The 25,596-nt window shown below is 41.4% G+C and overlaps 1 long non-coding RNA gene across 1 annotated transcript in view; it reads left to right on the top strand.

The window, feature by feature from the left end:
• Positions 1-8,254, top strand: part of LOC126295131 (uncharacterized) — a 65,506-nt gene extending 57,252 nt beyond the window's left edge. The window contains exon 3 of the long non-coding RNA XR_007552388.1: positions 5,460-8,254. This is a non-coding gene — a long non-coding RNA (uncharacterized LOC126295131). The remainder of the gene's footprint in view (positions 1-5,459) is intronic.
• Positions 8,255-25,596: the final 17,342 nt, after the last annotated feature.

Raw genomic sequence — 25,596 nt, 5'->3', positions numbered from 1 at the left:
ACCCATAGATGTTCACCAGGCTGCCATTGGCTTTTATCATTTTCAACAATTTTTATTCGACCTCAGTTACACTCAAACCAAAGTTCACCCATTGAATATGGCAAAAATACAGAAAATAAATATGAAATTAATGGAAAACAAGAACAGAAACGTGATTGCACAAAAATACCCACACTACAACTGGAAGCTCATTAATACTAGCACCCCTCACCTACCAACAAATGTGACAGCTACGTGGTACAGGGTAGTAAACACGAAAGTAGCAACCAGAGCCAAACTTCATGCAGTTCATCTGGGTGATTCACCAACATGTGAGAAATGCGACCTATTAGACACCGAAGAACACAGGTGCACTCAAGTGAATGACATTTTGCCATTCATCAGACAAATGATAGTCAAGCTAACATGAAAAGTACCCCAGCATGTTTCTTGCTGACATTTTGAATCCTAGTGACATGCCATATGCATTTACAATGAAGATATGCTGTAAACTGGATAAAAGGACAAACAGCAGATTACCTCCTAACTGAAGAAAATGAAATGAACAGATGTTAAGTAAAACAGCGCACTCCAGCACAGTGTCGGGAGCCGGGTACAAGCGGATGCGGCCTGGGCCACAAAACAACACATCTCTTCCACACCATCCTCGTGTGCATCACTAAGATGAAAAGCTATAAGAAAAACTTTGTAAATTTTTTAGTAAATATATTTATCTGATTCTCAGTGTGCAAAGTGAGTAGGTAAAGACTCAAAAACTAGAATAACACAACGAATCGTTGTTAACTTCTCTTTCTCTCATACTGTATATTTTATTTAATTAGAAGCACCTATCCCCATGCAAAACCAGTCATGCCCTGAAGAAGGCTGTTGCAATTCGGCCGAAAATTCTGTTTTAGTTTATTATTGTTGTTAGTTTTTAGCAATGACACGGCATAATACCCAGAAGAATATTAATCACAACAGAAATCTACTCTCAAATACATAGCTTGGAAGCAGCTTATTTTGTGTTGACAGCAATCATGGATGAAGACTTTATCTTTATGTCGGAGGACATCATACTTTCTTCTGCATTACATTCACCATTACCCAGAGCAGCCAAAATTATAGCACAGAGCTTCCAGTGAGTGAGGTCACTGGAGTTAAGAGAAGATCGGTTTGACAAACAAACCTCTGAAAACAAACCATCGTGAACACAAACTTTGAAGCTGTTGCTCAGCTGAGACGTGGTTTTCAGGATGAAGTATTAAAAATACCGAGAAAATTAAAATAAAAAATCATACATTAATTAAACAAAGTAACTCAGTGACAGGTATGGGGGATGCGTCGTGGTGAGGCCTCGTATCCTTGACCACTGGCCTCCTTGCCCCTGCCTCCTGAAAAAAAAGTCAGTATATACAAAAAAGAGCAGATAGGTGACAGGTATAGTTGTGGCATGGTGGGCAGGCCTCAGTATTCTTGACCCCTGCCCACTTTCTCACCCCTGCCTGGCACAGATGTCCTAAAAAATAAAATAAACTTTGGTGTAGAGGATATTGTGTCGAAAAAAATGATGGTGTAGTGTCTAAAAAGTGAAATGAAGAAAATTGTGGGTATGGCAGCCAATTTCTAGTCTGCATGTAGTGGATTCAAATCCTGTCAGTTCCATGAATTTTAATTTGTGGTACGAGTTATTAGTTACAAACAAAAGTAAGTTTAAATGATGCTAGTTATCTTATGCTGAAGGCCTGGGTTCATTTATCACATCACACAATCATTTTTAGCAAGCACAAACAGCAGCTCTCCACCTCTAGGAACCTGGAGAAGAGTCAGTATAGGTTGGGCATTGACAGGGGGAAATCATGCCAGGTTGAAACTCTGTTACCTTTCTTACATGATTTTTTTTTTAATCAATGAGCCAATTGCCGTGCAGCATCACAGGGCACTTAATTCTTATTTTATTTGAGTTTGAGATGAGTAAAATGTTGGAGCTGGACTGAGATTCAAAGTAAAATCTCCCTTTTCATTACATTTGATCCCACTGAGATGATACATTTCCACCATTTCATTTTTTTCCCATGATTGCAAAATCCTCAAGATCTTCACAAAAGACACATGTCTGGGTACAAATGCTGGTTTGCAATTTCAAGTTGTAACATGCCCACACAAAACTGCATGTGACAAATTAGTGTCCTTTTTAATGCCTGTGGTCTTTATCAACAATAATGATGGTTACTGGTTTGCACTTCCAAGACAGACACAGAACATATCCTGTCAGGTTCAAACATACCACTCCTAGCTACTGGTGAAAAGGAATTCGATAATCAAAGTCTCCTTGCATGTAGTCAGCAATTCTTAGTCAGCACAAATTTTTGTTATGTTTTTTTAGATTTCAGACACATACATTTCGCTGCTGACGACGTAAACCAGTATTTAACATCTACTAGTGACTAGAAGTCATAGTCGATAGGTTGCAGGCTTCGAAGCCCAGTAAGGCAAAACTTTTTCATCTTGTCATTTCAGTTTGTCATCTCGCTGAGATTTCTAATGTTTCACTGTAGTTAGTGAAGGAGCCAATTAAGTGAAGGGTTCGAATCTCTGGTCAGCACAAAACTTTGTCATGTCATTCAAATTTTAAGCATGTGTACTCTACATTACATGTGACTGAAACCATATTTAAGATATTTCATCTTTAGTTAACTGGAAGAATAGTTGCTGTATTGTATTATTAGATCCTAATTTTTTTCATATAATTTCAAAGTGAAAGTTTTTTTAAATGTCTTTCATTATAATAAGTTTGTGTTTATAAATGTAATGGCTGTGTAATTTGTAGTAAACTGTCTCAAGATTTTTGCATTATTGTGGTATTAATTTGCATCAAGACTGATAGCCGTACAGAGCAGCTGTCACTTGTGACCCCTTGCTGTAACTGTTTTGTATAGCAAAATAACTGTACCAAAAAGAGTAGAGGACCTTCAGTATGTGGGCTGCATATAAATAAGGCAAAGCACAATTTAGGTCGTTCTGGTACATTTGAGCATGATAGTACATGTTACACACAGGAGCATATGTTGTCGGGGACAGAAAGTCTCTCTCTCTCTCTCTCTCTCTCTCTCTCTCTCTCTCTCTCTCTCTCTCAGACACACACACACACACACTCACACACACACACACACACACACACACACACACACACTGCGTTTAATGGGGGAGGAGTTATAAACTCACTCTTTGTTATGTCTGAAATGTTTTAGATTAAATTGTTGTCTGTGTATCAGAAACTTTCATTATTTGGTGAGGCTGTGTTAAGAAAGCGGCCAATCAATGAACTGAAATTTTTTTGGCTGCGTATTAGAGAAGTACCTGTGATTCTTGAAGTTTTCCCGGTGTATTGAATGATAGACGAGATTTCGGGATTGCAGCTGCATCATGTACACTTCTTGTCACAATATTTCGGCCGGCAATTGTGAGTGTCCTTCCATATGTCGGCAACCTTTCATCTGAAATAGGCAGGATCCTAAAGAAAGATCAAGTTAAAGTGATCTTTCGGCCACCGGTGGAGATTAGTGCCCTTCTTGCTTCAGTAAAGGACGATCTGGGTCTGTGGAAGGCCGGGATCTATAAAATTCCTTGCCAGTGTGGCAAAGCTTATGTCGGTCAGACAACCCGCACAGTACGTTAAAGGTGCGTTGAACACAAACGCCACACTCGCCTTCGCAGCCCAGTAAGTCGGCCGTAGTTGAGCGCTGTATTACCACAGGACACGCTATGGATTTTTCTGCCACGAAAATCTTGGCCCCAGTGAAAACTTTCTGGGCTTCAGTAATTAAAGAATCTGTTGAGATATGCGTAGCATAAAATGTTATAATTCGTGATTGCGGTTTTGAACTGGACAAGGTTTGGGATCCAGTGATCTCTTTAATTTCCTCTGCGAGAAGACATTTTATTCATTGTGACATGTCTGGCGACATCTGACTTCTGTTTTTAGCGATGCAGGCAAGCATTCCGACAGAGGGTGGACATGTAGTTTTCACCTTTATGCATGCAGATAGCACAGTAGCTCCAGAGGGCACGGATTTCGATAGAGGACGCTCCTGTGACGGAGGCCAATGCGCATGCGTTTTCGCGCCAATTTTTTGCTATAAAGCTGACCCCGGGAACTTGCAGTCTCCGGTGATTTACACTCACTTGAAGATGGCTGGAAAGTTACCAGCCGAAATATCGTGGCAGGAAGTCTACATGATCCGGCTGCAATCCCGAAATCTCATCGTTCAGAGAAGTACCTCTTTGAAAACCTTGAGATGGGATTCTTCTTGCGTGGAACTTCTAAGAACCCTACCACAACAAAGATCAAAATTTAATAATGATTGTGATGTTGCTCACACTGCTAAATACTGCATTTTTGGGCAGCAACACAGTTATCACGTGGCAGGTGTCATTAGAGAACAGTTAATAAAGTCATTTCATGTAATAATGAATGAACTAGGCACTCAACTTTTCGTGTTTCCCACGCTGGTCTCGTTGTAAAATCATGGCTCAATCGTCGACCATTCTTGAAGATTAAACGTTTGAAAGTTAGTGCAATGGTGATGTAAAAAAATAATCAGCAGTCCAAATTTAAGTTACACTTCCTTTTTATTGCTTTTGTTGCAATATCACGTAACACACAAAACATCATTTCACAATACAAAACATACTTGAAAACATCTTCCTCACCGTTAAAGTTCACATTTTATAAGCTGACTACATTACGCGTCTTTCCAACATGACGTCCAAGGCTTGACTTTCTCAAAGTCCGACTCTCTAACAACTAATAATCGCTCATGTGCCCAAAAATCAGAGTTACAAGTACTACAAAGATCATAGTGACAAAAGAAAGAGTACGCATAAGAATAATATCATTGCAATATAAACATATTGATGTATGAAAGTACCTCTACATTAATGAAATCAAATCTGAATTGTTGTCTCAGAAATATGTCAACTACTTTACAGAAACACAGTAGAATATTGCTGGTATTGAGAGGTTCAGGTGAGCTGCCATAATGGTTATGTAATTCAAGTACCATTACAACCTCTGGTAGTTAAACTGCAGACAGAGAACTAGTATTAGCTGCAAGAATTGTGTGATGTAGTGGAGGTGAGAGATCGGTTAGCTATAGCGTCTTGAGATCGAGGGGGGTGACTTCGAGGAATCAATGAGACAAATGTGACAACCTAATTTATTCAGAGGTAGTATAAAGTAATTTTTAATTTGATGATGAATGAAGATTTTGTATAAGGAGGATAGAACAGATCTGCTGTACCTTAATACATGCAGAGTTCCACACTGTTTTGTAGTGCAGGAGGGGAATGTAGTAGCTTTGTTTTAGGACAGATTTGTATGTAGAATAGTTGTGTTTTCTGATACGGCAATTTTCCTCGCCAGTTGTGTGTTATGTGTTTGTAGCAGAAGTGGGAATTTCTGTGTTTTTTTTCCACAGGAGCTCGTCTGCAGAGAAGAGAGGCAGTAGGCTGTTCCAGGCAGCTGCGTAGGGGGCAGTGGGGGAGCTGAGGCTGCTGGTCACCGCAGGGGCCGGCGCTGAGACGAGGGGTCGGAGGTCGTTCTGGAGGGGGCCGCCCCGCACTTTGCAGCAAGGGAGGGGCGCGTGGAAGGGCCGGGGTGCCTCGTGGAGGGCGGTGCCACAGTACACGGCCGCAGGGAATGGTCACCCAGCTGTGGCCCAGCTGCTGTTGTGCCCTCGGCCGATCCCAAATGCCAGGGATGACAACTGGTGGATGCCGCTGCACACTGTGCACCGTGCAGTAGTCACGCAGATGTGGCGGCTACGCGCTGCCCGTGGTGGGGGCCGAAGGGGTAGGGCAGGACTCCAGATTGCCCCGCACGACCCTGGATCTCGGCCAGGAAGGGCTACGAGAGGCATCTGATGGAGATGCTGTCGTGAGGCATCCAGTCCAGAGAACTCCTCTGCAATAAATATTCTTTCTTTTAACCAAAGAATGCCCAGATTCAATCTTATTGATGACGTTAGATAAACAATAGGCAAAAATGTGTCGAGTATGCTTGTAGGCTAACTTTTGAAAAGACAATGGGGACTGAAAAATAACTCAGTTCATTGTGAATAAAAACAACTACTCTAATATCCGATTGGTGAAAAGTATTTCACATCAGCCTAAAAGCTGCTGTATCAAAAACCAGTAATTTGCAACCAACTGAGATTACTGTGTATGAGTTCTGTGACTATAATTGTCACTTCTGATATCAGACTCTGTTTACTTCTGCATATTCACCAGACATTGTACAGTACTGTACCGCTTTTGTTTAATTACAATGTCATATTAGTATCAATATTCACACCTCACAATGCACTTATCATCGGGAACTATACAAGCAGTCCACATTTAACTAAAGAGAATGGACCTTTACTCTGGTGTTACAGTAAATTTCCCCACTTTCTTCCATATTCTCCTCCCGTCGGTCTGCAGTGCTGTTCCTTCAGCCAGGAGTCGCATCAGCTGAGCACCTGTAGGGGCCGCCGTGCAACCCACCACCCACACTGCCCCCAGCGACTGTCTGCAGAACTGTGGCTCTCATCCACTCTGCGACACACCAGAACGTCACGCCTTTCCCACTATCATTGTGCTGGTAATATACTGTGGCATGACTATCCACATAGAAAGAACTTTGCAATTTGCAAAAATGAGTTAGAAAACAGTATAATAAGCAGTTAACAGTGGTTAAATGCTGAATTGCAGCTGAGAACCAGACAGCAACTACAGTGTATCCTCAAAGCTCTCATACAGTGGCAGAAACTTGGGGAATTTATGTCCCTGCGGGTTGGCTACCCACGCCTTCCAAGGCTGAAGATTTTTGCTGCTGGACGACTCTCATGGACGAAATCGATGTTTTGGAAGCTCCCCCTGTTGCCTGCTGCTGCTGCTGGCTACCGCCCGTCACTGCCAACTTCTGGTGTTCATCGCCATCTGCTGCTGTCCAATGCTGCCTATTGTTGGTGCCGTCGCCACGTACTCCTGGTGCCGTCGCCGTCAACCGATGGGGCCCGTCACCGGCTAATGCTGGTACCCATTGCCGCCACCATCACTGCTGTCGTCCGTCGCCGTTGCTGTCCTTTCCGGTCTTCCCATCTCTGACTCCTGATTAGCCCTGTCTTCCTTTTTTCTCCCTACCTCAGCAACGCCAGAGGTGTTGGTGGTATCGAATGCCCACCTGCCCTAGAAATCCGCTCAGCGCGACGCATCTGCGACGACTCTGGCCCTACCTTCCCAAGGCACGTGTTTACAGATTCTGCCTCCTCTACTGATCATCTCACTCGGGGAGCTCTCATTTTTCACTGTCGCCTCCTCAGTTCTACTCCTGACAACGGTGCTCCCTATACAGTGATCACTTCACCCAAAATTGCAGAAACCCCCAACCTACCTCCATTGTACAGCCCCCCACTTTCTAAAACAGTGTCCTAACCTTGCGTCTCCTCTTTACTGCAAGACCTGCAGTAAATCCCTTCCAATTTACTTCTACAAATGCAACACCACACCCCCTCTCAACAGCCCCGAGCTTACTGTCACCGTTCACCCCACCGATCAGCCCATCCACCCTAATTCCCTTTGCCTACCCCCTATGGCCAGAGAGATCATCCATTAACTCATCATTGTTCTCCAGAACATACACCCCTTCCAATGCCCCCACACCCTCCAGTACATATCCCTTGCTGCCTCCTCCATCTTCCATTTGAACACCTACACCATCTAATCCTACAACCAGGCCCACTTCACCTTTACCTGCCTCTACACTCTCATTTAAGCCTCTCTCTTCTCCCCTCTCCTGCTCCTCGGAGTGCCATCCGACCCCATTTTTCCATCCCACCATCTCCAGCTCCTCGTTCCCCCACTGCCACCTCCATTCTCTTACCTTCTTTCAGGCCTCCCTCCCTCAGCAGGTCTCTCCTGTCTTCTTTCTCATGATTTTAATCCTTGTCATGTGTGCCACACCTACTGCACTGTTTTTGAAGTCCTGTTGTTTTGGATTTTAATACTGTGGCCTACTTTCATCTTGGGCCTGTGACTCCAGTGTGTTTTAAGTGCTACATACATCATCAAGTGTGTTTCTGTTTGCGTGTGGGCCCTTTTTAACTGTGTCCCACAGTGAACACCTCGATGTCAGCATATTTTTAGCCCCATTATGTTCTTATATTCCCCTTTTACTGCCTTATTTGTTTTGTGTCAGCTTTCTTTCTTCCTTTTTTTAATTTCATGTAATATCTCTCAGCTGAAGAGCAGCGGATTGTGCTGCTGACAGCCCTCTCCTGCCCAAATGGAGCAAGGGAATGAAATAAATATAAAGAATAAAGAAAAAAAAGAAAAAAAATTGGCGAATTTAGTTGTAAAATTTACAGATGGTTCATTGTAGATCACTTGGTTCATCATGACACAAAATGTCCGTTTCAAGCATAGTAACATTTTGAAATTGACGATGCCACATACAAAATGTGAAGACAATCCTGTCCTTATGCGACTGTTGTTTGTACTACATGTAAAAAACTGCACCAACTGAAGTAATTGTAGTGTCATTTGAGACACAACACTGAGGATCAAATTTCAGCTCACAAAAGCAAAACAAATTTCATGTCACATACAAACCTTGACACGAGTCACTATGATACAGTTCAGATGTTAAAGCAAGTCATCAAACTACAGGTAATAAAATTTAACTTTTACATGTATATAAGAAAACAGTTCTTGACGTTCATGAGCAACGGTTATTCAGTATTTTTTAAAGGCACACACTGAAAGTTCACTGTTGTACTGTTGAGTTAAATAAACAGTGAAGCAGTCTTATGACGGTTTGTTACTTTAAAGAGGAAATGAATGCAATGGACAGTGTCTCTTACATTATTTAATTCCTTTATTTCTGATTGCACAGTTTTTCTGGCTTTAAACAGATCTCAAGACAGAGTAATTGGTGTGTATTTTCGTAAAAGAGCAGCTAATCCATATTGATACACATACCAACAGCCAGGGATGGCACTAGACTTTCTGGCCTCCGTGTAAACATTCTTAGGCCCCTAAACTAAATTTTTTATGTTAAACTTTGTGGATTTGGATAATGTCAAAAAGTGTTAATGCAAAAAGTTAATCAGATCCTTTTTTAAGAAACGTACTTAATTGTAATGGTTCACGTAAATTTTATAGTTTACCAAATTGTACTTCCTCTCTAGCATGTCACTCTTGCACCACTGTCATCTGTAACAGCTCTTACTCCTGCAAGAAAGCTCAATGACCACTCAAGCTGCCATCATTGTATTTTGCAGCATGTCAGCAAAATTGCACTTACGATTATGAAGAGCACTGAAAAGGTGCAGGAGTAGTGGCTCAGACCCAAAATTAGCTGCATGAATCTTTTAACAGCAAAATTTCTTGTTTCAGACTCGCTAATTAACGTCTATGCTTTGTATCACACTGAACACAAAGACACACTGAAATAATGTCAAATAATGCTAAATGCTCATTAGTTCAGTATGTGCTCCCGCAGTTGATGTTATTGGCAAGTTAAACTGCCCTTGATAATTCCGACAAATGCTTAGCAAATGGGGGGCATGTGGGACCTATCCACAGGGACCATGCGACCATCACATCCTGCAAGGAGCGATTCAGTATTTTATTTTAAAACTTTCTGTCTTTGGGGACTTGAATGAAAGAAAATAGTTTTTGAAACAATACCAAAGAAAGTGACTACATTGCAGCACAAGCACCACAAGAAGAAACGTTGCCAGCAGATTTTCTTTCAGTACATGTGCCAAGCACTGTTTTGCCACCTCCGCCTCCTCACAGACGCCTATGGATGCAAATTTTTTCCGAATACTCTACATTACATTATGATGAATCTACATTCATTTCATTACATTTCTTAGGCCAGAATGATGTTAGTCCTGGCCTTCAGAACGTTAATGAATCTGTTAGGGCATAGATACGTTCCAGCACAAAATGTCGGGTTTAGTGGCTTTAGCATTACCTCAGAGACACCTGAGGAACAAGTTTTCAGAACCTGCCATTGCAGCATAAACACCTTTCTCATCCTGTCACCTCAGCTACAACATTTGCACGGGTCAGGTCTCATGCATTCTACTGAATCGTACATATGATGACTCCTAATGTGGACTGACCATTGATGTGTCATGAATTTTAAATCACAGTGAAAATCCAGGGAAGTTTTCCATAGATGTTACGGGTGTCTCTAGTATGCCCATCAAAGATGCACTTTTCAGTTCTGAGTGCACAGAGACCGTGAAAGGTGCCTAGAGCAATAGGATCTCCCCCCCAAGCAGCCATCATTCTTAGGATTTGTAAATAACACTTATGTTCCTCTAGTTGCAGACAAGTTTAATGACAGTTTTTTCTAGAATGAAGATTATATTATGACTGATATAGTTTCATTCAGTGTAAAGTAACTGCTTTTATATTGATTCCATGGAAGGGTATTACTTTTTTTTTCTCAAATTTTTAGATGGCCAAAGCCAGCTGGATGTTAAGATTGGTGTGTTCCGTTTCGGCCACATGGTAGTAGCATCTACGACCATGCAGCTTGTCAGGAGTGAAGTTTATTTTATTTATTCTTCATAAATTACAGCCCAGTATATAAAAATCTAAAGTAGGCTTTACAAATCACATTTCCTAGGGTAGTTATATATTACGAACAATTTATTTCTGATAAAAAAGCTAGAGCTACTTCTACAACTACAAAGCTACATTACACCCTTAAACAATTGCCCAGCTACTTATGTACTACAAAACAACAGATTTTGTTCTCTGTTCATTTATTTTGATGCATTTAACTTTTAGATGGTTGTTTCCGTTACTGGATCTACCCTCATGGTACCCCAGTCAACAGACATAGTCAGCCATATCTGTTGGATTCCCCGGGCACCAGGCAGCACGTAAGTGGTGTTTCCTCTGTAGCAAGTAATTCCTTCTGAACGTGGATATGGATAACACTGTTGGTGAACGTATTTCCTCGCAGACTGTTTTATATGGTACACTCCAGGGATCGGTTTCTAAGTTAGCCTCCACGAATTGCTTCCTATGTTCCGTTTTTGTTTTGCACAGCTCTTCCTTAAGATGTCATTTAAAGTACCAGTATCCGTGCAGCCATCGGACTCTTTCTTCTTGGGTCATGCTTCTCAGGTATAGCTTCCAGTGCACTTCTGACAATGGAAGTGTCTAAAAAGTCTGCAGAACGGCCGCAATATTGCAGAAGGTGCCGGCGCGATATGCTATAGGCCGATAATAGAGGCGCGTGTTATTCTGGCAACCTGTAAATCAGCTGCTGAGTTCACCACACGGAAAAGAGATGGTGCACCGGTAGCAAGGTACTAGAGTGCACGAGTGTTGTGGATGTAAAGTCGTATACAACACTGTCTTGTGTTTTTAGGAAAAGAAAACCAAAAGAATGAAATTGTAGCACTCTGGCCTGTACCCTGCCAAGTTTAAAACCATCTCACAGATTTACAAATTGTCATAAAAATTTACTGTTACAGTGGCTGTCATCAAATGACACAATTCGTCACACCCGCTACGTGACGTCTTCAGGTGCAGAGTGCTGAGATTTGCACCTGGCTGGGAAATGAAACCAGGTGCCTCTGATGGGAGAGTTAGTAGGCCAAAAGACCACAAGCTGCTGACTCTTTCATTGCAAATGCTGACGGTTTATCTAGCCAAGAGAATATGGCTGTACATGTATCAAACAGGTTGCATAGTGGAAAAAGAGGCACATGCTCTTAAAGGATTACCAAATATGGATCCCTTAATAGAATACTAATGGCAGAGAACCTAATATTGACTGAGTATGTCTTTATTTCAATCTTGTATTAAGCAGTCTCCTATGACCCCTCTTCCTGTTAATGTCCTCCTGTTCCCTTTCTCTGTCCATCATCTCCTCCCGTCTTCTCTCTGCACGTTCTCACATTCACATGAAGCTGGTTGTTCTGTGTTTAGACTGATAGTCTTATGCATAGGTTTGCAAGAGTACATGCCTGAACTATATTTCACATATACTTGTTTTCGCACGAATTTGTACATGTATGTCACTTGTATCTCCAGCAAACTACATTGCAGCTCCATTTTCAGGCAGCTCAATGTTAATGAGCTCACATCTCTTAACTGTGTGATGTTCAGTGTCATAATTTTGCCGGTTGGCATATGTGGCTACTGCCTGCGAAATGTGTTGTGAATAGACTTAGTGGCAACAAAGTAATACATTTAAATATGTAGCATGATGCAGTATTTCATTAATATCCGTGTTTATGGCATAATATCTCCTGAACTGTGTCCTCCAATTCAAATGTAGATGTGAGTACTGTGTGGAAAGTGTGTCTTGAATACAGGTATTGGTAGATAAGTAATAAATTAAAACATCAATCTTTATGTGGCATTTTTGCTGCATTAACTTTATTTCCTTCTGTCATTTTCTGGGGGTCATCAGCGAGAAAGTTTCCTAAAGCTTTGAAATTGTTTTTAAAGTTTGCTGCAAGATACTAAGAGCTCATATGCTCTAATATTGTATGACTTATGTATGGGTATTTACACATCATGAGCTACACTGCTTTCTTACCCCACCACTTTGTTAGGCACGTAGTTCTCATCCTACATGCGGTGATTTTCAGGCAGTAAGCAATACGTCTACTACGTGTGCTTGAAATCGGCACCATGGTTTAGAGGAAGATGTGAGTGTACACCCTCCCCCGCCACATAAATATATATATGGAAGTGAAACGTGGACAATAAATAGTTTAGACAAGTAGAGAATAGAAGCTTTCTAAATGTGGTGCTACAGAAGAATGCTGAAGATTAGATGGGTAGATCAAATAACTAATGAGGAGGTATTGAATAGAATTTGGGAGGAGTTTGTGGCACAACTTGACTAGAAGAAGGGATCGGTTGGTAGGACATGTTCTGAGGCATCAAGGGATCACCAATTTGTATTGGAGGGCAGTGTGGAGGGTAAAAATCGTAGAGGGAGATAAACGGGTGAGTACACTTAACAGATTCAGAAGGATGTAGGCTGCAGTAGGTACTGGGAGATGAAGAAGCTTGCACAGGATAGAGTAGCATGGAGAGCTGCATCAAACCAGTCTCAGGACTGAGGACCACAACAACAACAACATGTGCAGATACATCCATTTTCATAACATGTATAGATGACAGAGCTGTATGGATCGTTGGATCTGGCTGCAGAATCGCATCTGGGTATCAGAGATCGAAACTGGGATGCAAAAATCATGTAATTCGTGCATATTCGTACAGCGAAAAAGTGGGCAATGATTTATTCTACCTCCTATCACCGGCAACGAAAGCATAGAAGAGACAGCCAAGATTTTGTTGTTGTGGTCTACAGTCCAGAGACTGGATTGATGCAGCTCTCCATGCTACTCCGTCCTGTCCAAGCTTCATCTCCAGTACCTACTGCAACCTACTCTGAATCCGATTAGTGGATTCATCTCTTGGTCTGCCTCTACGATTTCTACCCTCCACACTGCCCTCCAGTATTAAATTGGTGATCCCTTGATGTCTCAGAACATGTCATACCATCGATCCCTTCGTCTAGTCAGGTTGTGCTACAAATTTCTCTTCTTCCCAACTCTATTCAGTACCTCCTCAAATTTCTCTTCTTCACAAACGCCTTCCTTGCCATTGCCAGTCTACATTTTATATCCTCTCTACTTCGACCGTCATCAGTTATTTTGCTCCCCAAATAGTAAAACTCATTTACTACTTCAAGTGTCTCATTTCCTAATCTAATGCCCTCAGCTTCACCCGATTTAATTTGACTTAATTCCTTTATCCATCTGATAACCCCCTTTCAAGACACTGTCCATTGCATTCAACTGCTCTTCCAGGCGCTTTGCTGTCTCCAACAGAATGTCCATGTCATCGGCTAACCTCAAAGTTTTTATCTCTTCTCTGTAGATTTTACTTCCTACACCATATTTTCCTTTTGTGCTCAATACACAGATTGACTAACATTGGGGATAGGCTACTGCTTCTCTTTTGAGCCCCTCTACTCTTATAAGTGCCATCTGGTTTCTCTACAAAAACCTGTATTTTACCCTGCCACCTTCAGAATTTGAAAGAGAGTGTTTCAGTCGACATTGTCAAAACCTTTCTCAAAGTCTCCAAATGTTAGAAAGATAGGTTTGCCATTCCTTAATGTGTCTTCTAAGATAAGTTGTAGGGTCAGTCTGGTCTCATGTGTTACAACATTTCTATGGAATCCGAATTGATCTTCGCTGAGGTCGGTATCTACCAGTTTTTCGATTCGTTGGTAAATAATTCGTGTTAGTATGTTGCTGCCGTGACTTATTAAACTGGTAGTTAGGTATTTTTCATACCTGTTGGGGTATTTCTCATACATCTTGCTCACCAGATGGTAGAGTTTTGCCAGGGCTGCTTCTCCGAAGGCTATCAGTAGTTCTAAAGGAATGTTGTGTACTCCCAGGGCCTTGTTTCGACTCAGGTCTTTCAGTGTTCTGTTAGACTCTTCACGCAGTATCATACCTCACATTTCATCTACATCCTCTTCCGTTCCCATAATATTGTCCTCAAGTACATCGCCCTTGTATAGACCCTCTATATACTCCTTCCACCTTTCTGCTTTCCCTTCTTTGCTTAGAACTGGGTTTCCATCTGAGGTCTTTATGTGCATACAAGTGGTTCTCTTATCTCCAAAGGTCTCTTTAATTTTCCTGTAGGCAGTCTCTATCCTACCCCTAGTGAGATAAGCCTCTACATCCTTACATTTGTCCTCTAGCCATCCCTGCTTAGCCATTTTGCACTTCCTGTCGATATCATTTTTGAGACGTTTGTATTTCTTTTTGCCTGCTTCATTTACTGCATTTTTATATTTTCTCCTTTCATCAATTAAATTCAATATTTCTTCTGTTACCCAAGGATTTCTAGCAGCCCTCGTCTTTTTACCTACTTGATCCTGTGCTGCCTTCACTACTTCATCCCTCAAAGCTACCCATTCTTCTTCTACTGTATTTCTTTCCCCCATTCCTGTCAATTGTTCCCCTATGCTCTCCTTGGAACTCTGTACAAACTCTGGTTCTTTCAGTTTATCCAGGTCCCATCTCCATCTCTGAGCTCTTGATGTTCGTACAAGTGGTTCTCCTTTCTCCAAAGGTCTCTTTAATTTTCCTGTAAGCAGTATCTACCTTACCCCTAGTTATACTCGCTTCTACACCCTTACATTTGTTCTCTAGCCATCCCTGCTTAGCAGTTTTGCACTTCCTGTCGATCTCATTTTTGAGACGCTTGTATTCCGTTTTGCCTGCTTCATTTACAGCATTTTTATATTTTCTTCTTTCATCAATTAAATTAATATATCTTCTGTTACCAAAGGATTTCTACTAGCCCTCATCTTTTTACCTACTTGATCCTCTGCTGCCTTCACTACTTATTCCTCAGTGCTACCCATTCTTCTTTTAGTGTATTTCCCTCCCCCATTCTTGTCAATCGTTCCCTAATGCTCTCTCTAAAACTCTACAACCTTTGTTTCTGTCAGTTTATTCAGGTCCCATCTCCTTAAATTCCCACCTTTTTGCAGTTTCTTTAGTTTTAATCTACAGTTAATCACCAATAGATTGTGGTCAGAGTCCACATCTGCTCCTGGAAATGTCTTACAATTTAAAACCTGGTTCCTAAATCTCTGTCTTACCATTATATAATCTATCTGATACCTTTTAGTATCTCCAGGGTTCTTCCACGTATACAACCTTCCTTTATGTTTCTTGAACCAAGTGTTAGCTATGATTAATTTATGCTCTGTGCAAAATTCTACCAGGCGGCTTCCTCTTTCTTAGCCCCAATCCATGTTCACCTACTACATTTCCTTCTCTCCCTTTTCCTACTACCGAATTCCAGTCACCCATGACTATGAAATTTTCGTCTCCCTTAACTATCAGAATAATTTCTCTTATCTCATCATACATTTCATCAATCTCTACGCCAACTGTTGGGGCTACTTGGAATATAAACCTGTTCTACTGTGGTGGGCATGAGCTTCGTATCTATTATTGCCACAATAATATGTTCACTATGTTGTTTGTAGTAGCTTACCCACACTCCTACTTCTTTTATTCATTATTAAACCTACTCCTGCATAACCCCTATTTGATTTTGTATTTATAACCCTGTATTCACTTGACCAGGAGTCTCTTTCCTCCTGCCACCTAACTTCACTAATTCCCACTATATCTAACCTATCCATTTCTCCTTTTAAATTTTCTAACCTACCTGCCTGATTAAGGGATCTGACATTCCACGTTACAATACACAGAACGCCAGTAAGACGTAGAGAGAAAAATTAATGGATTTTCGCCGATGCGACGTTTCTCGATTGTGTTCAAGAGTCGTAAGGTTTGATTACGCGAAAGTAGTTTCGTGACTGCCCTTTGACCCTGATTGCCTTCACGCAGTCAGAATCTTCGATGAAAATACCTAAGTGGTGTACTTGAAAAAAAAAAAAAATGGAAATAATGCGAAACAGTGAAATTTTATAAAAAGTTATCAGACTGGAAATTGAACACATTAATGTCCTCCCGAATACAATCGAGATATCCAGATGAAGAGCGAACCTGTAACAAAGCTTACAAACATTGAAAAATCATGGTGAGTTTCAAGAAAAGGATAAGCAGAGATTTTCTATGCAGTGAAGCATCAATATATTCTCAAAGAACAAAGGTTTTAAACTAATAGACATTGACTTTTTAGCGTCACCTGGTTTACCAATGCGTTTCGCTTGGTGGTTTATATGGTTTTTGACACTAAATAAAATGTAACTTGTAGCGGTGCTACAAAAGTCTTAACAAGACGGCGATCAAACGAAAAAAGGTAATGAAACCTCTAGAACATTTCTTAACAAATGAGAGATTGTTCTTTCAAATGTTTCGCAACTTATTGCTATCGAGCGCTGTTGCAAATGATTTAAATATCTGCGCCCAGCGGATAACAGTGTTTATTTGAAATATTATAACGCTGGACGCGCGTCTTGGTGTAGGCGAACATTATAAAGTATTTCGTCTCTTTACACATGCGCTGTGATGCCTAATATCAATCTGAAATCCTTTGCCTTTTGCGGGCAAGTGCTCTACCATCTGAGCTACCGAAGCACGACTCAGTATCTCGTCTCGTACCTCCAAACTTTACAGAAGCTCTCCTGCTGTTTCAGGAGTGCTACTTCTGCAAGTTTCGCAGGAGAGCTTGTGTAAAGTTTGGAAGGTAGGAGACGAGGTACTGGCAGAAGTAAAGCTGTGAGGACTGGGCGTGAGTCGTGCTTCGGTAGCTCAGATGGTAGAGCACTTGCCCGTGAAAGGCAAAGGTCCCGAGTTTGAGTCTCGGTCGGGCACACAGTTTTAATCTGCCAGGAAGTTTGATATCAGCGCACACTCCGCTGCAGGGTGAAAATCTTATTCTGGTATCTGAAATCCAATAATACCACATTGCTTCCCGCATGAGGAGCGATGACTTCCCGAGTATGATCGCGACTCACGCGTAGTCCCGATATTATTGCTTTCGTGAAACAAGTTCGGGTTATTCGTTGAAATTCTTTATAATAAGTTTCACATATGGCATTAAACATAGTAGTTGACATAAGGAATAAAAGGTAAATATCTTCATACACATGAAATTAATTCTGATTTGTTCAGAGTAATTGCATGATGATTGACTTGTTCTCCTTCTAATGTATTATACTGAGGTAACAAATGTTCATTTCTCAGTAAGAGACAGTGAAATTAGGACAAAGATACACAAAGTAAAGTGCGATGGGTTGCGAAATGGAAACCATTGGGAAAATCCGGCAAAGCTTTGCACGGGTGTGTTGGGCAGTGTCTCTAGTATGCCCGTCGATCGTGTCGCACCGCTCTTTTCAGGTTTGGGTGAACAGTGAACACGCAAAGATGCGTAGGGAACGGCGTCTGCCGCCAAGTATGAGGGCCTGGTTAGAGATTCCGCCTTTGTTATGCAGCCCGCATAACACATCTGTCGAGCAGTTCCTTCTTCATGCCAGTTCTCGGCCGCACACTGCAGGGGCAATGAAGACGCTCCTGCAGCGTTTACGATGAGAAGTGTCCGGTCGCCCACAATAGAGTCCGTAATTGGCTCCCCATGAGTCTCATCTCTGCTCGCAAGAATCGCTGGCTATGAAGACAAAATTTTTCCACAGACAACGACCAATGCAGATAACTGGTCGAAAACACAGGCGGCTGCTTTCTATGACGAGAATATTGGAAAGTTGATACAACACTACGACAACAAGCGAAGTTGGAGCTTCGACTATATAGAGAAGTAGGTGGAAGGTGTAGCTAACTGTTGCAAATAAAACGTTTCTGGTTTTCACTGTGGTTTCCATTTCGCGACCGATCGGAACTTACTTTCTGGACAGCCCCCGTACATGGCATAACAAATATTAAAAGTGATAAAGAAATAAATTATTTGGCTTCACAGGAAGTCTTGGTGCATTGTGCACTCTTGGAAAAATATATATCATAGATTTGATATTTTTGTTATAGAGTGGCATTTAGAGGAACATTTTTGTCGTGATCTCGACGAAGATTTCTTGCTGTAAACACGTACCACTTTACTGTTTTATGGCTTTCATGACGTACTCAAAAAAAAAAGAAAAGGATTTCACTACACTTTGGTAGGTATAACTTGCACTGGGAGTGGCAGAATTTCGGGTAAAAATGGTACAACTGCACATGAGTGGGGAAATTGATTGCACTTTCACAATGGAGGAAAATCAGGGCTTCACTTTCACTGTGGTGGCCGAAGTGGTTGTCTGGACGTGATGGTCCATTGGGAATACGTCGTGGATCAGGAAATGGAAGACTGGTTCTGCAACGTGTTGAGCCGTTTGGCGGCGGTCTCTATTTCACTTGACACATTTTCGAGCTTCCATTCTTGTTCCCATACATACAGAGAAAATCTGTATTAGAATGTGCTTACTTACTAATAACTTAGTCTAAAAGGAAATTGGATTAGATAAGAATAACATTTTTTTTGTTTACATAAAGTCTCATTCCTTTATGAGTGCTTAGCTTTTGTATTGATTCAACCTTCTTGTTTATTTATTTATTTATTTATTTTTGTTGACACTTTTCATCATTACTTGGCCTGGTCTATAAATTCGGTAGAAACTGTCAAAGTAGAGCTTAAGATTTTTCTGATTAGTGTGTTTATAATTTCATAAGGTATATGATTGCTTAACTCATAGTTTTATCATAGTTTATTTTGATAATATTTCAAACACATTTGGCGCCCGTGCTCGTTGTGCAAAGTAATGTGGATTATTTAGTGCGCAATGTTAGATCCGTTTGTCATAGTCACGTGATAATAACTGGACGGTTCGGCATCGATGGCTGCAGTATTCTGCGAGAAGCAGAGCATTTGGTTACTACAAGCCGTGCCATAAGTTTTACACACTTGCATCGACTCGGGAATACGGGAGCAGCCAGACACGGCAACTTCCGCATCTGTGTCGAACAATATTGCCGGTCGAGGTAAGTACAACACTTATTCATTTGCACTGTTCGGCGTTTAAATCGTGGTTTCGCGGTACAAGTACTTACAACGTTACGTCACACGCGGAATTCCACACGTGTCCATGGAGTTATCACCTTTTCACTTCACACGTTGCTATTAATCCACATCTATTTGGTCATCATGTTAAGGTTTCCACGCAACATTTTTATACGTGTCCTTTAATTGCTTGCCTATAGTCGATTCACACGCTGCAGCATATACGTGTCCATATACTACAGAGTACAGTTAACATTTGGTATACATATTATGTCCGAAAATTATATACAAAGGAAAAATAGCCTCTGTGACTAGGAGGCCTGACCGAAGTGAAACGTGTCTCTTAATTAGAGTTTGTGCTTCCAAAGTCACTTTAGGTTTACACCTAGTTCGAAATCTCGTTATTCTTTTCTTTTTACAATAGCTACTCTTTTCTCAGATTCGCCTCTTTTATTTTCTCTCTGTTAATTATGTCGTTAGTTTCAAGACATAGTCAACGTGGCTTTGTTGACTTGATGAACAGTTCACGTTCAAGTTTCCACCAGGGAAATTGGGAAGCTTGGTGTTCCCTATCGTGCAACTGCACACAAGAAGTCTTAATTGAGTTCGCGGATCGCGGAAAATAAGCATAGCCCGTCAACAACCAAAGTGCCACGACTATCCACACGTACAGTCTGTTCGTATCAAGCACTCAGTCAGCCTGTAAAATTCGCTTCTCTACTGGGTAAGGTAGGTAGGGATGCTGATTGGAGGAAAACACAATAGAAGTTAATAAAGTGAAGAAATTTGAAGACGCAATGTGAATGACATATGAAATGATGATTTTAACATAAATTATTCATTACCACCTTAGTCTTTCATGACAAATAGTTAATATAATTATATCGGTACTGTAATTTCAGTATCGTCCGATCCAGCTACATAGGCATTTCTCTATACATATCTAAAATTACTAAAAGCATGCATTAGCAGTGAACAGAGTCTGTTGGCTGCCTTCTGTTCTGTGTATTCGCAAAATTGGTTTTTTAAAACACCAGTCGTATCTCGAAGATTTAACATAGATAATTCCATTTTACTTGCAACTGATCTCCCTAAGTGTGTCAACTGCGCCACGCTGTAGAAAATTTTTATGAACGCATACGGTTTGCTCCGTGCGGTAACAAAGATAATTAATTTGCTCATTTCTTTCCTGTTACCTGGCTCGTTATTGACTTACTTGATTCTTACATGGTAAGTTGCTGCCGTTGCTTGCGGCGTTTCACAGGAGGTCTTATAGAAATTGTTGTCAAACGCACTTTATTCGTAACATAACATTAACCTCGTTACAGTAAGCGACTACAATCAGTTGTCATTTATGAGCAGTCTTTCTGGTCAGAATGATCAATTTAATTTACCTCATTCACGAGGAGAGAGTTTTGCTATACTTAAAGGTACACTACTGGCCATTAAAATTTGCTACAGCACAAAGGTGACGTGCTACAGACGCGAAATTTAACCGACAGGAAGAAGATGCTGTGATATGCAAATAATTAGCTTTTCAGAGCATTCACACAAGGTTGGCGCCGGTGGCGACACCTACAACGTGCTGACATGAGGAAAGTTTCCAACCGATTTCTCATACACAAACAGCAGTTGACCGGCGTTGCCTGGTGAAACGTTGTTGTGATGCCTACCATCACGTGTAAGGAGGAGAAATGCGTACCATCGCGTTTCCGACTTTGATAACGGTCGGATTGTAGCCTATCGCGATTGCGGTTTATCGTATCGCGACATTGCTGCTGGCGTCGGTCGAGATCCAATGACTGTTAGCAGAATATGGAATCGGTGGGTTCAGGAGGGTAATACGGAACGCCGTGCTGGATGCCAATGCCCTCGTATCACTGCAGTCGAGAAGATAGGCATCTTATCCGCATCGCTGTAAGGATCGTGCAGCCACGTCTCGATCCCTGAGTCAACAGATGGGGACGTTTGCAAGACAACAACCATCTGCACGAACAGTTCACGACATTTGCAGCAGCACGGACTATCAGCTCGGAGACCGTGGCTGTGGTTACCCTTGACGCTGCATCATAGACAGGAGAGCCTGCGATGGTGTACGCAACGACAAACCTGGGTACACGAATGGCTAAACGTCATTTTTTCGGATGAATGCAGGTTCTGTTTACAATATCATGATGGTCGCATCCGTGTTTGGCAACATCGCGGTGAACGCACATTGGAAGCGTGTATTCGTCATCGCCATACTGGCGCGTCACACGCCGTGGTGGTATGGGGTGCCATTGGTTGTTACACGTCTCTTGTTCACGTTGACGGCACTTTGAACAGTGGACGTTACATTTCAGATGTGTTACGACCCGTGGCTCTACCCCTCATACGATCCCTGCGAAAGCCTAAATTTCAGCAGGATAATGCACGACCGCATGTTGCAGGTCCTGTACCAGCCTTCCTGGATACAGAAAATGTTCGACTTCTGCCCTGGTCAGCACATTCTCCAGATCTCACACCAACTGAAAACGTCTAGTCAATGGTGGCCGAGCAACTGGCTCGTCACAATACGCCAGTCACTACTCTTGATGAACTGTGGTATCGCGTTGAAGCTCTGTGGGCAGCTGTACCTGTACACGCCATCCGAGCTCTGTTTGACTCAATGCCCAGGCGTATCAAGGCCGTCATTACGGCCAGAGGTGGTTGTTCTGGGCACTGATTTGTCAGGATCTATGCACCAAAACTGCGTGAAAATCTAATCACATGTCAGTTCTAGTATAATACAGGGTGATTCAAAAAGAATACCACAACTTTAAAAATGTGTATTTAATGAAAGAAGCGTAATATAACCTTCTGTTATACACCATTACAAAGAGTATTTAAAATGGTTTTTTCACTCAAAAACAAGTTCAGAGATGTTCAATATGGCCCCCTCCAGACACTCGAGCAATATCAACCCGATACTCCAACTCGTTCAACACTCTGTGTAGCATATGAGGCGTAACAGTTTGGATAGCTGCTGTTATTTCTCGTTTCAAATCGTCAATGATGGCTGGTAGAGGTGGCCGAAACACCATATCCTTAACATACCCCCATAAGAAAAAATCGCAGGGGGTAAGATCAGGGCTTCTTGGAGGCCAGTGATGAAGTGCTCTGTCACGGGCTGCAGACAGTGCTTGAACCAATTTCAGACGATGAGGTTTCATAACTAACCTTTTTCGTAGCACTCTCCATACAGTTGATTGTGGAATTTGCAGCTCTCTGCTAGCTCTGCGAGTCGATTTTCCTGGGCTGCGAACTAATGCTTGCTGGATGCGTGCTACATTTTCATCACTCGTTCTCGGTCGCCGAGAACTTTTCCCTTTGCACAAACACCCATTCTCTGTAAACTATTTATACCAACGTTTAATACACCACCTATCAGGAGGTTTAACACCATACTTCGTTCGAAATGCTCGATGAACAACTGTCGTCGATTCACTTCCGCCGTACTCAATAACACAAAAAGTTTTCTGTTGAGCGGTCGCCATCTTAGCATCAACTGACGCTGACGCCTAGTCAACAGCGCCTCAAGCGAACAAATGTACAGCTAAATGAAACTTTATAGCTCCCTTAATTCGCCGACAGATAGTGCTTAGCTCTGCCTTTTGTCGTTGTAGAGTTTTAAGTTCCTAAAGTTGTGGTATTCTTTTTGAATCACCCTGTATGTTTGTACAATGAATAGTCGTTTATTATCTGCTTTTCTTCTTGGTGTAGCAATTTTAATTGCCAGTAGTGTAGCTGTAGCAAGTGGCACTTAGCACGTCCCTACTATATTATTTATTTGTCAGCTCTTTAGCTGCGGCTGTTCATGGCTCAAATAACTTAAAACTAACTTACATCTAAGGCAAACCTTGCTCTCCTATAATAAATGTGCTCACATAAGTTAATTCTCGTGTTGAGGCATGCTGATGGGGTATTAATCCTGTGCATTATTCTTAATTATGTATCTTGGTACTTCATACGTAGTATGACAATTTATGATTATACATATGTACATATATATTTAGCTGCTTAACTTAGCAGATATCTTCAAGGATTTGCTCGGTATTTATTCAAGTCTGCATGGTGATACAACCCTTTTCTTCTTCCAGATACAGAATCAGCTAACAGATAGCAACCAATGTGCGGCTTTCTTAGGATGATAAATGGTCTTTTATATAAGTGCTGCCACTTGCGATTCTTATGATGAATCAAAGATTATTTTTAGTGGGTCTTCAGTAGCACTCGTTTATTTATACGATACGATAAAACTTTGCTAATGCACTTACCATGCGCCTTTTTTCTGAGGTTGGCATGAGTGGTTAAAGATATGAGAGCTTGCCTTAACTTGTCGTCTAATGTTACTTCAGGGTGAATAGGGTGTACCCATTCATTTCTTTCTAGTCGTTTAGAAACTAGTTCAGATGAAGTGAAACTTGTTGATGTGTGAGGTAGGTTATTGACAATCTCTTCAAAGGGTGTGACGAAATCAATCCAGCGAGTCTGCTGGTTTGAAATATAAGTTCGTATGAAACGATTGGACTCTTTGAAGATTCTCTGTGGGATTACTCTGATGTCTATAACGAGATATCAAAATTTGCCTGATGTTGTTGGTTGCAAGAAAATTTCTCAATCGTTTCCCTACAAAAGTTGATGCATTATCGGATAACATGGCTTCAGGTTTGCCAAAGCGAGGAAAATAGCCGTTTTCAATTCGTCTGATCAGTGGAAGTGCGTTAGATGACTTCATTTATAGAGCCTTACATGTGTGGTAAAAGGATCTAACAATACGACCAGATACTTCACACCTCCTCTTCCCTGAGGAAGTGGACCTGCGTAATCTAAACTGACGATTTGGTTTGGCATTTCAGTGCGTATAGGGTTTAAAGGTAAGGCATTTGATAGGTTGAAAGGTTTCGCCTTTTGACAAATGGAGCAATTTGTTAACAGCTTGTGAGTGAAGATTAGGTACACAACAATATGCTGAAATTTTGCGTTTACATTTCTCCGGGCCATAACGACCGCTGGGAACGTGAGTGTACCAGATGAGATCTTCAGTGCCTTCTCTGCGCGATAACAATGGAAATACTATCGAAGACAGTGCTGCCAAAGCAGATTTACAAAAAAACACAGCCTTCACAAAAGAAGACGAAGTAAATATTCCAGAATTCGACGAATCGAGAACAGCTGCCAACATGCGTAACGTAGAAGTAAATATACTCGGAGTGGTTAAGAAACTCATATCCAGACTGTTTACCAATTGGGTTCTTTCGGAGTATACTGATGCATTAGCTTCATACTTAACAATCATATACAACCGTTTGCTCGACGAAAGATCCGTACCAGAAGACGGAAAGTTGCGCAGGTCACACCAATATTCAAGAAAGGTAGTAGGATTAATCCATTAAATTACAGGCCCATATCGTTAACGTCGATATGCAGCAGGATTTTTGAATATACATTGTGTTCCAACATTATGAATTACCTCGAAGGAAACGGTCTATTGCGACATGGGTTTAGAAAACATCATTCCTATGAAACATAACTATCTCTTTATTCACATGAAGTGCTGAGTGCTGTTGACAAAGGATTTCAGATAGATTCCGTATTCCTGAATTTCTGGAAGGCTTCTGACACTGTACCACACAAGCGGCTTGTAGTAAAATTGCATGCTTATAAAGTTCGGTGGCAGGAGGAACAAGACTTCTGGTCAGGTGACAACAGGGTTATAAATACAAAATCAAATAGGGGTAATGCATGAGTAGGTTTAATAATGAATAGGAAAATAGGAATGCGGGTAAGCTACTACAAACAGCATAGTGAACGCATTATTGTGGCAAAGATAGACACGAAGCCCATACCTACTACAGTAATACAAGTTTATATGGCAACTAGTTCTGCAGATAACAAAAAAATTGAAGAAATGTATGATGAAATAAAAGAAATTATTCAGATAGTGAAGGGAGACGAAAATTTAATAGTCATGGGTGACTGGAATTCGGTAGTAGGAAAAGGGAGAGAAGG

Source organism: Schistocerca gregaria, chromosome 11 (assembly GCF_023897955.1).
Source record: "Schistocerca gregaria isolate iqSchGreg1 chromosome 11, iqSchGreg1.2, whole genome shotgun sequence".
Taxonomy (NCBI): domain Eukaryota; kingdom Metazoa; phylum Arthropoda; class Insecta; order Orthoptera; family Acrididae; genus Schistocerca; species Schistocerca gregaria.
The sequence above is the reverse complement of the archived record's forward strand: the minus strand, read 5'-3'. Positions and strand labels throughout refer to the sequence as shown.